Genomic DNA, 23766 nt, shown 5'->3' with positions numbered 1-23766 from the left:
GGTTGGCAATCAAAATTTCTGTGCAAAATTAGAAGCAGACAAAAACCCTGAAGGAAGTTGAGCACATCTCAGTTTGGGCACTCTGTGGTTTTTTTGTTCAAGTCTCCTGACAATTGTCTTTGATTAACAAATACTGAGTAGAGAATAGTACATTGAATGAAAGAGTCATTAAAGTTACTTTTTAAACATCCTTAGCAATTACAAGAATGACTTCCATTTGTGGTTGGACACAAATGTAGAGGCCAGAGAAGAAAGCAAATGCAGTCACAGAGAGGAAAGTGCTTCAGTAGTGTGTAGTGTTGACGAGGTCCAGTGCAGCAGTGAAACATAACTAATAAGCACAGCAACAATTTGATGGAGAAAATAGACTCTTCCATAAGAGTAAACACCTTCCTTAAATGTAAACACCTTCCATAAATGTAAACACCTAGGTATCCACATGAAAAAGAATAAAGTTAGACTCCTATTTTCCAACATATTAAAAAATTAACTTAAAATGGATGAAAGATCTAAACATAAGAGCTAATACTGTAAGTGTCAGGACACAAAATCATCGTACAAAAATCAGTAGCATTTCTATACATCAATATCATTCAAGATGAGAGTCAAATCAAGAATGCAATCTCATTTACAATAGCCACATAACAAAATAAGATAATTAGATATCCATCTAACCAAGAAGGTGAAACATCTCTACAAGGAGAATCACAAAACACTGCTGAATGAAATTATAGATGAAACAAATGAATGGAAAAACATTCCATGTTCATGGATTGGAAGAATCAGTATCATTATAATGGCCATACTGCTCAAAACAATCTACGGATTCAATGTTATTCTTATCAAACTGCCACTGTGTTTTTTCACAGAATTAGAAAAAAACTATTCTAAAACTTACACAGAACTAAACATCAGCCTGAAGAACCAAAGCAATCCTAACCAAAAAGAATAAAGCAATAGGCATGACATTACCCAACTTTAAACTAAACTATAAAGCTACAGTAACCAAAACAGCATGGTACTAGTACAAAAACAGAAACATAGACCACTGGAACAGGCTATAGAACCCAGAAATAGAGGTGCACACCTACAGCCATCTAATCTTTGACAGAGTTGACAATAATAAGCAATGAGGAAATAAATGGTGCCAGGATAGTTGGCTAGCCATATGCAGGAGAATGAATCTGGACACCTACCTTTCACTGTATACAAAATTTAACTCCAGATTGATTAAAGATTTAAATATAAGACCTCAAACTATACAAGTCCTAGAAGTAAACCTTGGAAACACCATCTGGACATTGTTCTTAGGAAAGAATTTATGACTAAGTCTTCAAAAGCAATTGAAATAAAAACAGAACAAGACATGTGGGACCTAACTAAACTAAAGATCTTCTGCACAGTAAAAGAAGCTACCAATAGAGTAAACAGGAGACCTAAGGAATGGGAGAAAATATTCACAAACTGTTCATCCAACAAATGTCTAATACCAAGAATGTATAAGAAACTTAAGCAATTGAACAATCAGGAAAAACGCATTAAAAATGGGCAAAAGTTACTTCTCAAAAAAACAAATATTTCTCAAAAGAAGACATATAAGCAGTGAACAAACTTGAAGAAACACTCCATATCACTAATCATCAGAGAAATGCAAATCAAAACCACAATGAGATACCATCTCACACCAGTGAAAATGACTATTATTAGAAAGTCAAAAAAATACAGATGTTGGCGAGGCTGTGGAGAAAAGGAGATGCTTATACGCCATTGGTGGAAATGTAAATTAGTTTAGCCACTGTGGAAAACAGTTTGGCGATTTCTGAGAGAACTTAGAACTATCATTTGACCCAACAATCCCATGACTGGATAAATATCCAAAGGAAAACAGATCGTTCTACCAAAAAGACATATGCACCCACATCATGCTCATTCCATCATTATTCACAGTAGCAAAGGCATGGAATCAATCTAGATGCCCATCAACAGTGGATTGGATAAAGAAAATGTGGTACTTATGCACTATGGAATACTACACAGCCTTAAAAAGAATAAAAACGTGTCCTTTGCAGCAATATGGGTGGAGCTGGAGGCCATTCTCCTAACTGAATTAATAATACAAGAACAGAAACCATATACTGCATGTTCTCACTTATAAGTGGGAGCTAAACTTTGGGTATTCATCCGTGTAAAGATGGCAACAATAGACACTGGGGACTTCTAGAGGGGGAAAGGGTGGGTGACAAGAGTTGAAAAACTACTTGTTGAGTACTATGCTCAGTACTTTGGTGATGGAAACTTTCACACTCCAAACTTCAGCATCACACGATATACCCAGGTAACAAACCTGCACATGTACCTGCTGAATCTAAAATAAACATTGAAAATAAAATTACAGAGATATTAACATTTTATATCTATATCTATATCCATGATTATACTATTTTGGTTTCTGGTTTAGTGATTTTATAAGGTCTTGTACATTTTCAAATATGAAATTTTATAATCATTTTCAGCACTGGTAAAAGACAAGTGTGAGATTGTAGAGCTGGGAAGAAGCAAGAGAGGAGCTCTGATGGAGCATTGAAGCAGACTTAGGACTTTGTCCAGATACCCTGGAAAAAGGTAGCTAAGCACAGCAATTGTTACTAATGTGGTAAAGACAAAAGCTTCACGGGAACCCTGTATCTGATATAACTTTAATACTTTATTTTGCTCATGCAATTATCCTCTATCTAGTGTGCAGACCCAAGAGAATATGGTCTTTAAGAACACAAAAATACAAACAATAATATATGTTTATTGTCAAGTATCGGAAAATATAATTTAAAAAATAATAATGGGGGTGGAGAAGAAAATAACTAATATAAGAAAAATTGGAAAGCAGTATCTATAAAGTCAAAGAACTGTACATAAATACTGTAAATGAGTTTGTACTTTTTTCTCTTATAACAATGTGGGTTAGCAATTCTGAAACTGCTTTTTCTGTATATTAGGATTGCACAAATAAGTAAAGCATACTGTAGATAATAAGATCTAGGTTTCTTGCTGTTGGAGAGAAGGGTTACAAAAAAGAAAAAGGAAAAGACTAGAATGAACCCTGGGTTTTGGATTGATTGATATTGGAGGTATCAGTATGAATTCATAATTTTTAATATATTTATGCAGATAGATACAGAGATACATGTAGATGTGTGTATATGTAGGTTAGAATATATACATGTAAATACTCTATATATTATATACATGTAGGTTAAAATATGTGTAGGTAAAAAACATGTAGGTTAAAATATATACACGCATATATTTTCTTTTTAAAATTTTTTAATTTTTTAATTTCAGTAGGTTTTTAGGGAACCGGTGGTGTTTGATTACATGAATAACTTCTTTAGTGATGATTTCTGACATTTTGGTGCACCCATCACCTGTACAGTGTACACCGTATCCAATGTGTAGTCTTTTATCCCTCACCACCCCAACCCTTTCCCCTGAGCCCCAAAGTCCAATGTATCAGTCTTATGCCTTTACATCCTAATAGCTTAGCTTCCACATATGAGTGAGAGCATACAATGTTTGATTTTCCATTTTTCTGAGTTACTTCAGTTAGAATAATAGTCTCCAATTCCATCCAGGTTGCTGCAAATTCCATTATTTCATTCCTTTTTATGGTTGAATATTATTCCATTATGTATACATATACTAGTTTACATTCCCGCATATATATATATATAATATATACATCATATATCTATGATGGAATAGATACATCATATATCTATGATGGAATATATTCCATCATATATATATCACAATTTCTTTATCTGCTCATTGACTGATGGGCATTTGGGCTGGTTCCATATTTCTGCAATTGCAAATTGTGTTGCTATAAACATGCATGTGCAAGTATCTTTTGTGTACAATGAATTTTTTTCCTCTGGATAGATACCTAGTGTGGGATGGCTGGATGAAACAGTAGATCTACTTTTAGTTCTTTAAGGAATCTCCACACTGTTTTCCACAGTAGTTGTACTAGTTTACATTCCCACCAACAGTGTACAAGTGTTCCCTTTTCACCAAATACCCACCAACATCTATTTTTTTTATTTTTTTGATTATGGCCATTCTTGCAGGACTGAGGTGGCATCATATTGTGGTTTTGATTTGCATTTCCCTGATAATTAGTGATGTTGAACATTTTTCTATATGCTTGTTGGCCATTTGTATATTGTCTTTTGAGAATTGTCTATTCATGTCCTTAGCCCACTTTTTGATGGGATTGTATCAGAGACACATGTAGATGTGTGTATATGTAGGTTAGCATATATACATGTAAATACTCTATACATTTTGAGACAATTCTCAAAAGACAATATACAAATGACCAACAAGCATATAGAAAAATGTTTGACATCACTAATTTTTCTTGCTGATTTGTTTCAGTACTTTGTAGATTCTGGATATTAGTCCTTTGTCAGATGTATAGATTGTGAAGATTTTCTCCCACTGTGTGGGTTGTCTTTTAACTGTACTGATTATTTCTTTTGCTGTGCAGACGCTTTTTATCTTGATTAAGTCCCATCTATCTGTCTTTGTTTTTGTTCCATTTGCTTTCAGGTCCTTGGTCATGAAGTCTTTGTCTAAGCCAATGTCTAGAGGGGTTTTTCCCATGTTATCTTCTAGACTCTTTATGGTTTAAGGTCTTAGATTTAAGTCTTAGATCCACTTTGAGTTGATTTTTATATAGGGTGAGAGATGAGGATCCAGGTCTTGGAGCCGTGGATACCAGCACCTGCTCCGGTGGAGGTAGCAGGGGGGTGAAGTGGACTCTGTGAGGGTCCCTGGTTGTATTTTTGTTTAGTGCACTAGTTTTGTGTTGGTTGGCCTCCAGGCAGAAGGTGGCACTTTCAAGAGTGCATCAGTTGTGGTCCTATAGGGAGAATTCAAACTTGCCCTAGGGACACCTGGTTAAGTATACAGGTTTTCCAGGCAGTGGGCAGGGCCTTAGAACTCCCAGGAGATTATGACCTTTGTCTTTGGCTGCTAAGGGGGTAGAGAAAGTTCACCAGGTGGGGGCAAAGACAGGCATATCTGAGCTCAGACTCTCCTTGGGTGGGGCTTGCTGCAGCTGCTGTGGGGGATGGGGGTGTGGTTCCTAATCCAATGAAATTATATTCCCAGGGGAATTATAGCTGCCTCTGCTGAGTCATACAGGTCCCCAGGGAAGTGGGGGAAAGCTGTCAGTCACAGGCCTCACCTGCTTCCACACAGCCTGCAGTCCAAAAGGCTGGTCTCACTCCCACCGTGCCCTCCGAACAGCACTGAGTCTATTCCCAGGCAGCCAGTGACCAGGGTTGAGAACTTGCCCCAGATCATGAGCATCCCCATTGAGAAAGCAGGCAGACTCAGTTTTTCAGTGTCTCAGGGAGACTGCAGGGGTGATCAGCTCCTTCAAAGGGTCTGTGGATTCTCGGCTTTCCTGGCATGTTCCTGCAGTAGTTCTTGGAGCGAAAGTTCATGATGTGAGTCTCTACACATTGCTCGGTGTATTTGAGCAGGAGTTGCAAGCTACTTCTGCCTTCTACCCGCCATCTTCTTCCTGATGCACATATTTTCTAACTCTGTCCACAGAGAGGGCCTAGAGGAAACAAGAGTCCAGTAGCAATGATCATACCTAATTTCCCTGTGGTTTCTGATTATTCAGGTCTCTGGAGAAATGGTTGATTCCAAGGCCGGGTTAAGGAAAATATGATAAGATCCTAGAAAATCTTTTGTATCATAAAATAAGAAAGTGAACACAAATTAGTAAAAAAAAAGCTAGTAAAATATGAATAATGTCTGTAGTTTAGCTAATAGTATGCCCCATTATTAATTTTTTGGTTTTGAAATTGTACTAAAATTATATAAGATAGGGAAAGCATAGAGGGATATGTGATAAGTCTGTCATCTTTTGGTAACTTTTCTGCAAGTTTAAAATTATTCCAAATAAAAAATTTTAAAAACACAAAAACCATGTAAAATGCTACTACTGAAAAAAATTTAACACAGTGTTTTTTGACTTTCTATGTGTATGTACCTATGTTTTTTAAACAACAAGAACAACAACAACAAAATATTGCTTGGTGTTTAAGAGCACAGATGCTGGAGTAAGAGAGACTGCGTTCAAATCTCAGTTATCCTAACTACTAGCTTTGTTCCCTTGGAAAAATGTTTCTCCAGTCTTTGCATCTGTAGCTCATTTGAAAAACAGTAATAATAATAGCTTTCTCACCAAGCTGCTGCAGGGATTACATGAGTTACTACATTTACAGCACTTAACACAATGTCTAGCACATAGCAAGTTCTCAATAAATAATTGTAAAAATCACTCACTGTCTTGTAACCCTGGACTAGATAAGTATTTCAGGGCTCTGGATGTTTAATGTGTGTGAGTTACTTGGGTGGGTAAGAGAGACACTTTCAGACAGACGGAGCTAAAATCATAGGTGTGAAATCTAGAATCACACAATAAGACATTAATGTAATTATTGTGCCTTTTAATTAACGGAAAGTTTTGAGTTTGAACCACTGTGCTGTCAGTTCAGATACTAAATGTACCTACATAGCTGCAGTTGATTTGTGTCTTATGTGTTTATTGTCTTCCTTCATGAGTATTAGTTAAATAACTATATAGAGTAAGATTATATGGAAATTGTATAATAAAATACCAAGTATGCTTGACTCCCACTAACTTCCTTCCCCAAAATTCAGAAACAACAGGGAATCAAAACAGAAACAGGGGAACAAACCTTACTGCTGCCAACAGTACTGGTTGCCAGAAGCCATAATCCAACCAGCCTGGAAATCTCTTGCCTATAAGCGACATGCTGAATTAGCTGATCCCCAAAGGGGATCTCTAATGAACTGAGTATATTTTAAGAATCTGGTCAGCATTCTTGGAAGTTAGTAAAACAGAGCCAACGCTAGAACCCCATCTAATTACCTTTTCCAAATCTTCAAGTAAATAGTGACTCACTGAAAGAAGGAAACGCAAGGCCATTTTCTTTCTGGCAAAGATTGATATTCTACTCTATGAGTTAAGATTGGAAGGAACATGAGACCCACATACTTAAGCACTGTAAAGATTAAAACAGCAATTGCAGCATATTGCTGGCTTTTCCCCTTGTCATTCATTCCATCCATATTGTTCAGGCGAAAGCATTATTGAACAGATGGGCTATGTCCTGAAGGTTGGAGAAAAACATAATAACTCAGCTGACAGCCAGATTGGGAGAGAAACACCCTGTGGTGGAAACTCCTTACTCTGAGAGACACTTTATCAATAACATTCATTGGTATTTTAGGAACACAGCAGCTGATTTGACCCAAGTAGTCCCTCAGGGAAATGGGTGAATTCGAAGCTAACAACATAAACATGAGCTTATTCATAATAAATGCATGACCATGGAGTTTCTGTCAAAATAAATTGCCTTCTGTTGTTTTATCCCACTTAGACTTATACATATTCATGAGTAACGCCAATATTGGAGATGTTTGAATCACCAAATTTTACTTTTAACTGTTGTCACAGAAACCTAGAAAACCCACCACAACCATTTTTTAATGAACTTTCCCAAAGTGCAGGGAATATGTTATTTCTACCTCTGAAATACCTGTTTGATTCTTCTCTTTATCCTTTACCAATGTTTTCATCTTCTGTCCTGTGCACTAGTGCAATGCTTCTCAACAAGTCTTTTATTCCCTTCCCTTAAATTCATAGCTATGTCAAATCCCTTCATCAAATCCTTTGATAGGTCTCCATTTTGCACAGACTGAAATCCAAGCTTCTTGGAATGACTTGCAACTATGTCACAATCTGGTCTCAACCTGCCTTTCCAATCTCAACTTTTTTTTTTTTTTTTTTTTTTTTTTTTTTCCCAGGCTGGAGTACTGTCTCCCAGGCTGGAGTACAGTGGTGTGATCTCGGCTCACTGCAACCTCCACCTCCCAGGTTCAAGAGATTCTCCTGCCTCAGCCTCCCTAGTAGCTGGACATGTGCCACCACGCTGAGGTAATTTTTGTATTTTTAGTAGAGACAGAATTTTGCCATCTTGGCCAGGCTGGTCTCGGACTCCTGACCTATGGTGATCCACCTGCCTAAGCCTTCCAAAGTGCTGAGATTACAGGTGTAAGCCACTGTGCCTGACTCAACTACTAATTATTTTTTGTATCCGATGTTATGTAACACACAGGTGTCATATACTCTCACACCTCTGTGCCTTGCTTCTCATTGTTCCTTCTACTGGAATGGCTTTCTCCTTTACTTCTAAAGTTGTAACTTGATGATATTCTAATTATCCTTTCCATCTCAGCTCAAATATGTTTTCTCTGATGCTCTCCCCTCTTTACTCTCCTGGTTTGAATTAATTACTGGCTTATTGCTCTACTTATACAACTACAACCAAATATATCTAAAGTATTGTATTTAGTTATGCATATACCTGCCTCTATAGATTATGAATTGTTTGAGGGCAGATTCCATGTCTTACTCATGTTGGCTCATCTCTGCTTTTCTATTCTTAGTAGAAGTTTAATAAGTGTTAAGTGTATGTATGATCAAATGATGAATGAAAAAATAAATACATAGAAAAATATTGCAACCTAGGCCTTACATACTCTCAGAGACTTAGGTAAATGTGACTAAATCTATTGGTGTTTGGATGAACCTTCTACAATCTATGGGACTGTCCCTTGCATTGTGGACATAAAGCATGTAAATGGTCCTCTGGAGTTATCATGACAATCCAAAACATTGCCACACATTTCCAAATGCCCTCTAGCTGCTGTGAGGGTAATATCACTCAGGTTGTAAACAGTTACCAGCTTAGCCTCTTCTGTGCTTCATAAGAAATCCAAGCAGACTTATGATCTTGTGAGTAGGAGTATGGGATGGAATAATATTATGCATTACACAGCCTTCTCTCAGCTTATTGACTTCACTTCTCTGGATTTTTTCCCTCAAAGTTCTTACTTCCAAGACTTGACACTCCTGCTGCCCTTTGTTTCATAGGAACTATTATTCAATCTCTACCTTGCCAATTCTTTTTTTGTAGAGAAAATGGGCCAACCTGGATGGTCTGTTTCCTCTTCCATGATTTTCTATTGGTTAAAGCCTTATCATTTTATTATTTAAAATATTGCATATTATACTAATAGTTCTAAGTTTCTTGTAGGCATTCTCAAATATTACAAGTTCTTGAGACAGCTCATTCTAGTTAAAGGACTGTTAAGAATGGAAATGTTTGTGTCCCCACAAAATTCATATACTGAATGAAGCCCTAACCCCTAGTATGACATATTTGGAGATAAGACCTCCAAATCTACTACTAAAGAAGCGATTTGAGGTTAAATGCATAAAGGTGAGGCTCTGCTCTGACAGGATTAGTGTTTTATAAGAAGAGACAGCAGAGAGCTTTCTCTCTCTGTACACACACACTAAGGAAAGGCCAGAGAGCACCTAGTGAGATGGCAGCTGCTTACAAGCCAAGAAAAGAGGCTTCAGGATGAATCCCATCTTGCCATCACCTTGATCTTGGACTTTCAACTTCCAGAAAAGTAAGAAAGTAAATGTCTGTTGTTTAAGCCGTCCAGTCTATGGTATTTTGTTATGGCAGCCCCAGAAGACTATTGCAGGGCTCATGATTTGTTCCTTAGCTTTAGGCTTAAGAGAGCTGATTGGAGAAGTTCTGAACTGACATCTGCTAATTAGGATGTAATGTTATAGAACTACTGAACTATTACAGCAAATCCTAAATCACCTTCTATTCTCCACCAAGTCCTATTTGGACTCCCTTTCATGCCTTGGGTTTCTCTGTAGATCACTGCTTGGTCCATACAAATGCCCTTCCCATGGGGTTCCTCTGCAGCATGTCTCTGCCCAGCCTCAGTCGAATGTTCTGATATTGGTGTTTTCTTGCTTCACAAGGTTGTGATGATAGTTTTAATTTGCATAACCCGAGACTGAGTCTGCAGAAGCCCTACTCCCACAGGTATTTGCTACCTTTCTTCTCATCTCTATCCCTAGGCATACAGGAGCACTTGATGGGAGTTTCTATATTGAAGTAGACGAAGTTAAAGTATGGCTACAAAGAGTGCTGGGCAGTCTGCTGGAATGACTTCGCAATGACTATGCTGCTGTTAGCCAAGAGAAAGCTCAGTGCATTGAGAAACATACCCAGCACCAGACAGTGAATGCTTCCTGTGCAGATTCCTTGACAGAATGTGTACTCCTGAGGCACAGATTGCCTGAGAATTTCATTATGCTGACACAGGAAAAAGCTAGCTGACCAATCTCTGCAAATACAACCACATTTCTCTCCCTTCCTTGCGCCTTTCTCCCGGAGGGCCTGTGGATGATCTCTCATTGCCTGCTTGATCTTTTGATCACAAAAGAGAAAAGCTCTGATGATCTGAAACTGAAAATAGACTTAGATATGTTGGCATCATTAGATCTCTAGCTCTTCCAATCCATTTTTATAATGCTCATGCCAAGCCTTACTAACTAACTGCATCTCTTCCCATCCTCAGGATTTTGTTTAATCTGCTTCATCATCATGGAACCTTCCCAGGTGTACTCCATCCCGCTTGTCAGTCGCTTCAAAGTCGTCTCAACACTTGTGTTTAATTATATCTTGTTTATGTTTCTAACTGTGCTTTTATTTTCCTTTTGCTGTGTTCTTATGAATTCTGTGGATGTTTGCCTTTCCTTCTCTAACAACAGCAACAACAGTGACAAATGACAACACCATCATTTGTCGAGTCTAACTATGTCCCTGAGTTACACACTTTAGAAACAAATGGTATTTTGTAGAAACCTCATGATTATCTTTCGATATTTAAAAAATTATTTTCTCTGAAAAGTAATATATTAATGCATGCACACTGTGAAATATTTAAACAAACAGAATTGTTTATAATGAAACTGAAATTTCCCCTCCTACTCTTTTCCTCATTGTTACCATTCATAATTGTGGGATGTGATTCCTTTAAGATCCTGTGTGTGACTGTGTGTGTGTATGTGTGTTTATATGTGATTTCTTTGTTACTTAACAATATATCTTAGAAGTAGCATGAAGAAAGAATAATTTTTCTCATGCCATAGACAAAGAAACACAGGCTTGGAGAGGTTAAAGAACTTTATCTTATTAGCTAGTAGTTTCTGTTGTCTGACAGGTTCCTTGAAGGCAGTATAATCTTTCTGTTGTATGTTCATTTCCAGTGCCTTCTACTCTAGTTTTTATAGCTGCCTTATTCTATATCTTCAGTGCTTCCTTTATACTCTCATTGCTGAAGGTGGATCCTTGTTTCTGTCCATGTGCTTGAGTATCAGTAGCCTGCCTGGTACCTGTGATTTGGGTCATGCTTTAATTTTGCTTTGCCTTATTTAGATAGTGCATCCCCCACTGGAAGGAACTTTCCATCTGCTGACAGGCTTCCTGATGCTGACTCTCTGCTTCTAGAATGTTACTTGCTCCTGAATTTGCTATATTTTCAGATTTGACATTTGACTTATTGGAGCTACTTTTTAAAATTTTCTTTCTGAGCATCTGCTGTATTGTATTAGTTGTGCTGGGCTTTTCTGAGTGCCTAAACTGAATTGACTTTCTTCACTCCTCTCCCATGCCCCTTTATATGCCTTACTTCACAGGTTGAATCCTGTTCCAGATCCCTTGCAGCATGTTTGATCCCACCAAAATCCTGCCTGCTTTGCCTTGAGGTGAAATGCAACTTTAGGAGAACATTAGATCTGTCCTCAACATGAATTGAGATGACAGTACATTTCATGGAGAGAAGCAAATAACACAGACAAGGCTGTGGAATAACATAAAACAGATGAAGTGAATTAACAATTAACATGTTTACTTCTCATTTCTTTAACATTTATGTAATGATTACTGTATTTAGGCTAACCAGCAACATTTCCCTTCCTATCCTGAGCTTGATTTTTTTTTTAAATAAGGAATAATACTTGCTTTTTTCTTTTTCTTTTTCTTTTTCTTTTTTTTTTAGACAGAGTCTTGCTCGGTCGCCAGGCTGGAGTGCAGTGGCGCAATCTTGGCTCACTGCAATCTCCTTGTCTTGTGCTGGCATTCAAGGGGATGCTTTCAGCTTTTCCCCAAGACATATTTCTTTATGAAACACAGTTTGTCTGTTTGTTTGTTTGTTTGTTTGTTTTCTGAGATGGAGTTTTGCTCTGTTGCCCAGGCTGGAGTGCAGTGGCGCAATCTCAGCTCACTGCAATCTCCGCCTCCCGGGTTCAAGCAGTTCTCCTGCCTCAGCTTTCTGAGTAGCTGGGACTACAGGCGTGTGCCACCATGCCCAGCTAATTTTAGTGTTTTTAGTAGAGACAGGTTTCACCATGTTGGCCAGGATGGTCTCGATCTCCTGACCTCATGCCATCCACCCGCCTTGGCCTCCCAAACTGCTGGGATTACAGGCATGAGCCACCGCACCTGGCCAATACTTCTTGTTTTAAGAAATAAGCTTATTATCTAGATATTGAAGGATTTTTAAAAAGCAGACCTTCAAAACACTCAGGAGGCTTTTCTAGTTTAGTAAATAGTCTTTCTTCATTTCTCAGAAACCCGTATTAATCCTGCTTCCCTATTTTTAAATTAATGATATGCTGATTTCACAGTCACCTCAAACAGGAACAGGGGAATCATCATTGATGTTCCCTGTTATTTACCCTCTATCACTGCCGTCCACACCCTGGACAGGAACTCATAAGTACAGCCTTACTAATCTTCCAGGCTCCAGTGTGCCCTATCCTTTATTATCTCTCTACCCCTATGTGATGATACGCTTCTCCTGTAAGCATTGTTTTTATTACATAATTTCTATATTCACACTCAAAAAGCATAAATGCTTCCTTATTGTCTACCAGAGATAAGCTTAAACGGATAAGAATTACTTACTCTTTTCTCCCATGTGAGCAGCCTGCTACCATTTAGTGTGTCAGATTTGATCAGAAAAATTTTAGTTTCTGGGCTTCATTTGTAGTTCAAATAATTATTCTTAGAAACAAATCAGAGCCCCTGACTTCAAACTTCAATCTAGTTCCCTTGGAGAGTTGGCCTTCAATAATCCATAACCCTCAGTAATCGAACTCTATTCTAGTAACCAATCTTAGTCCATCTATTCCCCAAATGAGAACCTTTTCACTGTCCTGTGAATATGGAGGGCCTCTTTCTGCTTCCAAACCTTTGATCATGCTCTATCCTCCCCAGCAACACTTTCTTTTTCCTCCTGATGGATGGGAAGGTAATTGACTATAACATCTGTCATCCTTGGCTTCTACCAGCACATCTTGCCCCTTTGTGGGAATTGCAAAAGGATGCCCACATTGGATGGATCAATTATATAAAGGCACAGCTTTCCTCTAACTCTTAACATTTCTCTACTGGGATGCTTGGCTTATTAAGCTAGTAAGGGTTGGATTTTAGCCTTCATTCTCTCCCTCCCTCAGCCAGGTGCCTTTGTGTAGTATACACACTGCATGATAGTGTATAGCAGCCCTGTTGAATCCATCATCCCAGATCCACTTGTTGACCTGGCTGGTGAAGAGAATTTATTTTTTTCCTCCAGTCTTTCCTTAGGATATTGAAATTCAATTCAAGTTTTCATGTACCAGCTTATAACTTAATTCCTGGATGAGGACACCAACCCTTGAAATGCTCTCTTTGCTGAATAGCATGTACATAATTGCTGTCATAAAATTTAATTCATGGTAATGCTATTTCTTAGTTTCTCAGTATTTCTTGGGTTGGATATATCTTTCTTGATTAGGAGATTTTCTTAAGATCGAGAATATGAGTTAGTCCTTTTCTCTAGTCAATAACATATTCAACATAAAACTAAGCACTTACATTATTTTGTTAAATCAAAGTTGCCATTTATCTTAGTCTATTTCCTGTTGCTTGTAACAGAATACTTTAAACTGAAACAGAGTAATAATTTATAAAGAATAGACATTTATTTCTTATAGCTACGGAGGCTGGAAGTCCAAGGTAAAGGGGCTACATCTAGTGAGAGCCTTCTTGTTGGGAGGGAGCCTCTTCAGAGTATTGACACAACACAAGGCACCACCTGGTGCAGGGGCTCAGCATGTTAGCTCAGTTCCCTCTTCCTCTTGTTACAAAGCCACCAGTCTGACTCCCACATAACCCATTAATCCATTAGTTAGTGAATGTATTAATCCATTCATGAGGGCACAGCACATGTAACTAAATCACCTCTTTAAGGCCCTGCCTCTCAATAGTATGACATTGGGGATTAAATTTCAAAATGAGTTTTGGAGGACAAACATAATGATTAATTGTAAGATATATCTATGTTGGTTAATATTACATGTCAACTGACAGGATTGAGGGATTCGTAGCTGGCTGAAGCACTGTTCCTCAGGATGTCTGTGAGAGTGTTGCCAGAGGAAACTGATATTTGAGTCAGTGGACTGGGAAAGGAAAACTCACCCTTAATATGGGTGGGCACCATTCAATTGGCTGCAAGCTCAGCTAGACCAAAGCAGGCAGAAGCAGGGCGGGTAAGCTTGCTTGCTGAGTCTCCTGGCTCTCTCTTTCTTCTCCTACCTGATGCTTCCTTCCTTTTCCCCTGCCCTCGGACATCAGACTCTAGGATCTTCAGCCTTTGGACTCTGGGATTTGCATCAGCATCAACAGCCTCCCTGGAACTATCAGGTCTTTGGCTGCAGACTACAGGCTGTACTGTCGGCTTCCCTGGTTTTCAGGCTTTTGGACTTGGACTGAGACACTACTGGCGTCTTTCCCTAGCTGGCAGATGGCCTATCATGGTGTAATCATGGCCTATCATGGTGTAATCATGTGAGAGAATTCTCCTTAATAAAACCCCTTTTATATATGCTTATATCCTATTGATTCTGTCCCTCTAGAGAACCCTAATATCATTGTTTTATGTATCATTAAAAAACACTGAAAATTGAACAATGATTTAGAATTTTTATTTTAAATTTGTTGAGATTTTGATATCCAACATTCTTACACACATATAAAATGGAATATATAAGGTAAATATATTGGTTAAGATATTCTTAAAGCTTCTTCACAGATTCTGACTATTTTGAATAATATTCAACTCAGTTGTTAATGCCTGTGCTTTCCAACAATCTTGTTCTCTGTGCTTTTACGAGCAACAGTAATGCAGCAGTAATTTTTTCTTCTTTTTAATTTTTTTTTAATAGAGACAGTGTCTCCCTTTGTCACCCAGGCTGGAGTGCAGTGGGGTGATCATAGCTCATTTCAGTGTTGAACACCTGGGCTCAAGCAATCCTCCTGCCTCAACCTCCTTGGACATCAGACTCCATGACAATAAACAATTATAATGAATAACCATTGTTATTCATTTATGTCATTACTGACACCCAGCTAAAAGCAAAAATAAGAACCATTGCTTCTTAGACTCATCTCTATTTTAGAAGAGGTAGTAAGTGGAAAAATGTGTCTTAGTGTTGATGAAATATGGGTATTTGTTCAGTTGAGGTCAATTTCAGTTGAATTAAAAGTGAATATCAAAAATTTCAAAAATGAGAAAAATCATGTGTACGAGCCAGCATTGTTATGTAGAAAAATCATTGGACATATATTACCGGGGCTGTGGTCCAGGTTTTGTCATTAAATTATTTGTGACATTTTAATTTCACCTATTGTTTCGTTGTTTGAAGAATGAGGGCTTTAGCTCTAAATGATTTCTAGTGGCTTTCCAACACTAATAGTCAAGGCACCCCAAAGCAATGAGATTGCAGTTTGAAGTCTCTAGCCCAGATTCTTGTCCAAAGAAAAATCCCTTGGACTGAAACTTTGGCCTAGATATTTGAATTTGATAAAATCTGGCAGAAGCCATGTGTGGTAAAGGATGGGCTCATGGGAGATGATAATATGTAATCCCTATCCATCTGAGGAGAAATCGTTCATATGCAAACTCTCTTGAGGATAGGGGAGAGAAAGTAATCAAGAAGATTACTGGGAGAGTTCATTTGTATGGAAAGAGCTAGACCCTTGGAGAGCTCCATATTTTCCTCTGAATATTGACAAAGAACCAGAGACATTCTGCTTGAAGAAAATTAGATTGCAAAATGGTTAATCCTCCCCAAATGGAAATCTGGTAAAAAATTTATGTGTGGAACCTAAAATATACACAGCAGAGCCAAGTGACTCAGTCAATTTAGAAAAGATCACATTTTAATTAAATGCAATGGCAGAGAGAAAGAAGAAATATTATCCTGCTTTTCGAAGATACATAAAACTACTGTAAATATGATGGGTAAGTAATGTTATCTTCTTATTCTGCAGTCAAACCATGAAATACACAAATAAGAGCATTTATTTTTTATTATCATGATCCTTTGGCCCCTTTCATTGTAGTTAGGTCTCCTCAAAAAGCAAGCACTACTGTTTTTTTTAATATATTCTATTTGAAGAGTGCTGGCTTAAAAAATGAAGTACGGCTGCTAAGAGGATTCAATGTTTTACTATCATTTTTCTTTCACTTTAAACAAACAACTTCAATGTTGGGCAGGACTGTGACCTGGGTAAGAATATTTTTGTGTGATCTAAGGTGACAAATTGGTACCAACTTGTTTGTATCTACAGATTAGGATTTGTAATTACACATGGTATATTTCACCTAAGCAGGGAAAAACAGATGGCTTAAGGGGCTATTACAATGTTTCCAAGAATTTTCAAGTTTCAAAAATATACATTTTATTGAACTTTTAATATCAGTCTCCTTAAATTCCACTGTTCTAGGTCAGTATCTTTAATTGCTTTACTTCATTATATGAAGAATCAAAATCCTTAACACCTAGTACATTTAGTGTTTAATAAAAAAGAAACAGAGGAAAGAACATGGGTTTAAATTCAGACAAAACTGGGATTAGTCATATACAGATAGTGTGATATCACTTAAGATAGTTAACTCCTCTGAGTTCTGATTTACTCACCTTTAGGGTGAGACGTGTAGCACAAATTTGTTGTGTGGCTTAAATATGATAATAGATGAGAAGTCATAAACACAGTTTCACACATTAAAAAAACAAACAAACCCTCAACAAGTGGTAGCTACTATAATAAGCAAACACACTGAGAATATATGGACCTGTCACTGAATAGTGTGGATAGGAAAAGGAAAGTGGACAAATACATTTTGATTGCCAGCAATGTAATAAGCAGTAGTCATATGTTATAGATTTCTAATCCCATAAAAATTACTAAGAAGTATATGTATATAATTTTTCTCTTGGCATCATGAGAATACTTCAATACAATTGGTCATATATGAAAGGGGACATATTATGTCAAAACACTCACTTGAGCAGTTTTTAAAACAAGTAATTTGGTATCATGGGGTCAAGCACAAAAGCATGCACAAGGCAAACTTGTCTGGGGAACAAGCTGATTTGTGTAGGTGATATATTTATCCACAAACAATAGCCATTTGCTCCCATTTAGTTAAACTGCATCTACTCAGAGAGCCTTGTTTTCCTTTTTAGGATTATACATAGAGGAAGAGAAAGTGATCTTCGGAAATCATTGTCTCAGACTTTGGACAGCATTTGAAATGAATAGTAATAGTTGTTTGTTTGTTTGTTTGTTTGTTTTGTCAATAAGCTTACAAACACCACTACTAATGTATCTGTTATTCAGCATAGGCCTTAAAGGAATGAAAATCTAGTGGTTTGAAAGCATTGTAGAACTTAATCTTGCTACATTCCTCTTGCTTTTCTTGTGGCAGTTTCTCTGGTATTAAGAGAAAACTACATTTAGGACAAACCTCTTCCCCATTTGACTCATTTGGTTCTCACTTAAGTTTTAAATGTATTTGCATTCAGGCTATTGAAAGACTTGAGATGCCATTTATAATATATTTACTAGAACAGTTCTCAAAAACAAGTCATTAGTCAGCTACTTTGATATGGTTCTCTTAATGAAAGATTTATTGGGACAGTTAGAAATAGTCAGATAAATGTTCTCTCTACTTGGGAGATGGGAGGCTTAAGCAGTGCTCTGTGGAAGATTTATGCTAAATTGCTTTATGCCGTCTTGCATTCGATTAACTTTTATCAACCAGAACAAAAAACCCTTTCTCAATGCATCATTTATATGAACTTTATAAATGAACCATCTTCTATAGCCTGTATAATTCACCACGATAAAGCCATTTTTAAAGTCTCTGAAGGGTAAGCAATTAACACAGAGATTTTTGGTGTGGCATTTCTGCAACGACTTTATGTTGAAAAACCTAAGTATACTACTCTGCAATCTGAAATTGTAAAGGATTTATGTCAAATGTTAAGCTTTCCTGAGAACAGGTAGAAAAGGTAAATGGTTCCATCCTATCACCTTCTTGATGCCACAAACAGTTTTTGATGAGAGTAAGCCAAATCAAAGTTCAAATAAAACGTTTGATTTATGAAGTGAGTTCCATATTATCCAAAAGAATCTATACAGGTCTCCATCATTTGTACATACTTCCTCAGCCTGCGATTTGAAACAAATACGACGGTGGCATTTTTAGATCTGAATGGCAAAACTTAGGTAAATTGTGCTGAGTGCTCAAACATGACACTCAGAATTGACTTTAGTTCAATTAGGAAACACACTTTTAAATAAATGTAAAGGCTGTTTCTGGTGAAGGTGAAAAAAATGTTACTTCTCTGAGGAATACAGATATCAATGGAATCTTATTGCCACTCTACTTCATTAGCTATACTTCTTAATAAAAAATTTCTTACATAGACATGTATTTCATAGTTAAAATTTTGAAAAAGGAGAAATAAATTGAAGGGATTAGGAAAACAAAGTAGAGATAGTTTCCAAAGCTGTCTTGACTGTCCTCAAATAACTGATATTTTCAATCTCCTTGATATTTCTGTGGCCACATAGTCTTTTCATATGCTTATGTAAAAGAAAATGTAGTAATGTTTCTTCTTGTTTCTCCAGGTCCATTGTATTATTTTCTCTTCTCTACTCTGCCCCAGAAGGCTGACTTCTATGAATTCCTTTGCCCTCTGGCTTCTCTAAACTCTTTCAATTCTATCTACTTCCTATTGGGATCCTAACAGATATGCTTGGCATTTTACCTAGGTGCAGCCCATTAATATAGAACTGAGATATAATTAAAATTAAAAGAGCATTTCTAAAAATTTTGTTTACAATTGACACATAATAATTGTATGTGTTTCTGGGGTACAGTGTACTATTTCAATACATGTATACATTGTATAATGACCAAATCAGGGTAGTTAGCATGCCCATCATCTCAAAATTTATCATGATTTTTGGTGATAAGTTTCAAGATTCTCTTTTATAGCTATCTTGAAATATACAATACATTGATACCAGCTATAGTCACCCACTGTGTAATAGAACACCAGAATTTATTCTTCCTATCTAACCACATCTTTGTACTCATTGACCAACCTCTCTTCGTCTCCTCTCCCCCAATCCCTGTCCTGCCTTTGGTAGCCATTATACTACGCTCTACTTCTATGAGATTGACATTTTTAGATTCAACATATGAGTAAGATCGTGTGGCATTTGTGTTCATTTAACATGATGTTCTCCAGGTTCATCCAGACTGTCACAAATGATAGGATTTTATTCCTTCTTTATAGGTGAATAGTATTCCATTTTGTATACATACCACATTTTCTTTATCTATTCATCTGCTGAGGGGCACTTCAGTTGATTCCATCTGTTTGGTATTGTGAATAGTGCTGCAATAAAAATAGGAGTGTAGGTATCTCTTTGATAAGCTGATTTTAATACCTTTGGATATATACCTAGTATTGGAATTGCTAGATTGTATGGTAGCTTTATTTTTAATTTTTTGAAGAACCTCCATACTGCTTCTCATAATGGCTGTACTAATTTATATTTCTACCAACAGTATATAAGAGTTCTTCTTTTTTCTTATCTTTGCAAGCTTTTGTTATTTTTTGTCTTTTTGATAATAGCCATTTTAACTGAGGTGAGGTGAGATTTTATTGTGGTTTTGATTTGCATTTCGCTGATTATTAATGATGTTGAGCGTTTTGTCATATACCTGCTGACCATTTATCTTCTTTTTAGAAATGCCTACTCCGGTCTTTTGCCCATTAAAAATTAATTTTTTTTTCTATCCAGTTGTTTGAATTTCTTATATATTCTGGATATTAACTCCTTGTTGGATGCATAGATTTCAAATATTTTTTCTCATTTTATAGGTTGTCTCTTCACTGTTGATTGTTTTCTTTGCTGTGCAGAAGCTTTTTAGTTGGATGCAATCCCTTTTGTCTGTTTTTGCTGTTGCGTGTGTCTTTGAGGTCCTATCAAAAGAAAAAAAAATGATTGCCCAAATGTCATAAAGTGTTTCCCACGTTTTTATTTTTAGTAGTTTAATAGTTTCAGGTCTTATCTTTAAGTCTTTAATATATTTTGAGTTGATTTTCATATATGGTGAGAGATATGTGTCTAGTTTCATTCTTCTGCATGTGGATATCCAGTTTTCTCAGCACCATTTATAGAAGAGACTTCGTTTCTCAATGTGTATCCTTAGTGCCTTGGTTGAAAAGAAGTTAACTAAAAATGTATGGATTTATTTCTGGGATCTTTATTCTATTCCACTGGTCTATGTGTCTGTTTCTATGCCAATATCATGTTCTGGTTATTATAGCTTTGTAGTATATTTTGAAGTCAGGCAGTGTGTTATCTGCAGCTTTGTTCCTTCTGCTCAAGATTACTTTGACTATTCAGGATCTTTTGTGGTTCCTTATGAATTTTAGATTTTTTATTACTGTGAAGAATGTCATTGCCATTTTGATAGGGGTAGCATTGAATCTATACATTTCCTTGGATAACATGGGATTTTTAATGATATTAATTCTTCAAAATCATGAACATAGGATATCTTTCAATTCGCTTGTGTGTTCTTCAATTTCTTTCATTAGTGTTTTACAGTTTTCATTGTAGAGATCTTTCACCTCCTTGGTTAAATTTATTCCTAGATAATTTACTATTTTTTGTAGCTGATGTAAACCAGATTGCTTTCCTGATTTTTTTTCAAGATAGTTTGCTATTGGAGTATAGAAAAGCCATTTATTTCATATGTTGATTTTGTATCCTGCAACTTCATTGAAATGATTATTTAGTTCTAACAGTTTTTGGGTGGAGTCTTTAGGACTTTCACTATATATGATCATCTACAAACAGGAACAATTTGACTCTTTCTTTTTTTTAACCTGGAAGAGCTTTATTTCTTCCTCTTGCCTAATTGCTGTGGCCAGGACTTTCAGTACCATGTCGAATACAAGTGGAAAATGTGATCATTCTTGTTTTGTCCCAGGTGTTAGAGGACAAGAGCTCCACTTTTCTTCATTGAGTATGATGTTAGCTGTGGGTTTGTCAATATGGCCTGTCTGTGTCATTATATGTTCTTTCTATCCTAATTTGTTGAGAGTTTTTAATAAGGAACAGATGTTATAGTCTATCAAATGCTTTCTCTGCATCCGTTAAAATGATCATATAGTTCTTATCCTTGACTGCATTAATATGATGCATCAGGTTTCTTGATTTGTGTATGTTGAAAATACTTGCATCTCTGGAATAAGTCCCACTTGATCATGGTGAATGACCATTTCAATGTGTTGTTACCTCTGTTTGCCAGTATTTTGTTGAGGATTTTTGCATCTGTGTTCATTGGTGATATTGGTCTACAGTTTTCTTTTTTTTTTTATTTTTTATTATACTTTAAGTGTTAGGGTACATGTGCACATCGTGCTGGTTAGTTACATATATATACATGGGCCATGTTGGTGTGCTGCACCCATTAACTCATCATTTAACATTAGGTATATCTCCAAATGCTATCCCTCCCCCCACCCCCCACCCCACAACAGGCCCCTGTGTGTGATGTTCCCCTTCCTGTGTCCATGTGTTCTTATTGTTCAATTACCACCTATGAGTGAGAACATGCAGTGTTTGGTTTTTTGTCCTTGCGATAGTTTGCTGAGAATGATGGTTTCCAGCTTCATCCATGTCCCCTACAAAGGACATGAACTCATCATTTTTTATGGCTGCATAGTATTCCATGGTGTATATGTGCCACATTTTCTTAATCCAGTCTATCATTGTTGGACATTTGGGTTCATTCCAAGTCTTTGCTATTGTGAATAGTGCCACAGTAAACATACATGTGCATATGTCTTTACAGCAGCATGATTTATAATCCTTTGGGTATATACCCAGTAATGGGATTGCTGGGTCAAATGGTATTTCTAGTTCTAGATCCCTGAGGAATCGCCACACTGACTTCCACAATGGTTTAACTAGTTTACAGTCCCACCAACAGTGTAAAAGTGTTCCTATTTCTCCACATCCTCTCCAGCACCTGTTGTTTCCTGACTTTTTAATGATTCTAACTGGTGTGAGATGGTATCTCATTGTGGGTTTGATTTGCATTTCTCTGATGGCCAGTGATGATGAGCATTTTTTCATGTGTTTTTTGGCTGCATAAATGTCTTCTTTTGAGAAGTGTCTGCTCATATCCTTTGCCCACTTTTTGGTGGGGTTGTTTGGTTTTGTCTTGTAAATTTGTTTGAGTTCATTGTAGATTCTGGATATTAGCCCTCTGTCAGATGAGTAGATTGCAAAAATTTTCTCCCATTCTGTAGGTTGCCTGTTCACTCTGATGGTAGTTTCTTTTGCTGTGCAGAAGCTCTTGAGTTTAATTAGATCCCATTTGTCAATTTTGGCTTTTGTTGCCATTGCTTTTGGTGTTTTAGACAGGAAGTCCTTGCCCATGCCTATGTCCTGAATGGTATTGCCTAGGTTTTCTTCTAGCGTTTTTATGGTTTTAGGTCTAACATGTAAGTCTTTAATCCATCTTGAATTAATTTTTGTATAAGGTGTGAGAAAGGGATCCAGTTTCAGCTTTCTACATATGGCTAGCCAGTTTTCCCAGCACCATTTATTAAATAGGGAATCCTTTCCCCATTGCTTGTTTTTGTCAGGTTTGTCAAAGATCAGATGGTTGTAGATATGCGGCATTATTTCTGAGGGCTCTGTTCTGTTCCATTGGTCTATATCTCTGTTTTGGTACAAGTACCATGCTGTTTTGGTTACTGTAGCTTTGTAGTATAGTTTGAAGTTAGGTAGTGTGATGCCTCCAGCTTTGTTCTTTTGGCTTGGGATTGACTTGGCAATGCGGGCTCTTTTTTGGTTTCATATGAACTTTAAAGTAGTTTTTTCCAATGCTGTGAAGAAAGTCATTGGTAGCTTGATGGGGATGGCATTGAATCTATAAATTACCTTGGGCAGTATGGCCATTTTCACAGTATTGATTCTTCCTGCCCATGAGCATGGAATGTTCTTCCATTTGTTCGTATCCTCTTTTATTTTATTGAGCAGTGGTTTGTAGTTCTCCTTGAAGAGGTCCTTCACATCCCTTGTAAGTTGGATTCCTAGGTATTTTATTCTCTTTGAAGCAATTGTGAAGGCGAGTTCACTCAGGATTTGGCTCTCTGTTTGTCTGTTATTGGTGTAAAAGAATGCTTGTGATTTTCGTACATTGATTTTGTATCCTGAGACTTTGCTGAAGTTGCCTATCAGCTTAAGGAGATTTTGGGCTGAGAAAATGGGGTTTTCTAGATATACAATCATGTCATCTGCAAACAGGGACAATTTGACTTCCTCTTTTCCTAATTGAATACCCTTTGTTTCC

This window comes from Pan troglodytes, chromosome 3, assembly GCF_028858775.2.
Source record: "Pan troglodytes isolate AG18354 chromosome 3, NHGRI_mPanTro3-v2.0_pri, whole genome shotgun sequence".
NCBI lineage: Eukaryota > Metazoa > Chordata > Mammalia > Primates > Hominidae > Pan > Pan troglodytes.
This window is presented reverse-complemented; position numbering follows the sequence as displayed.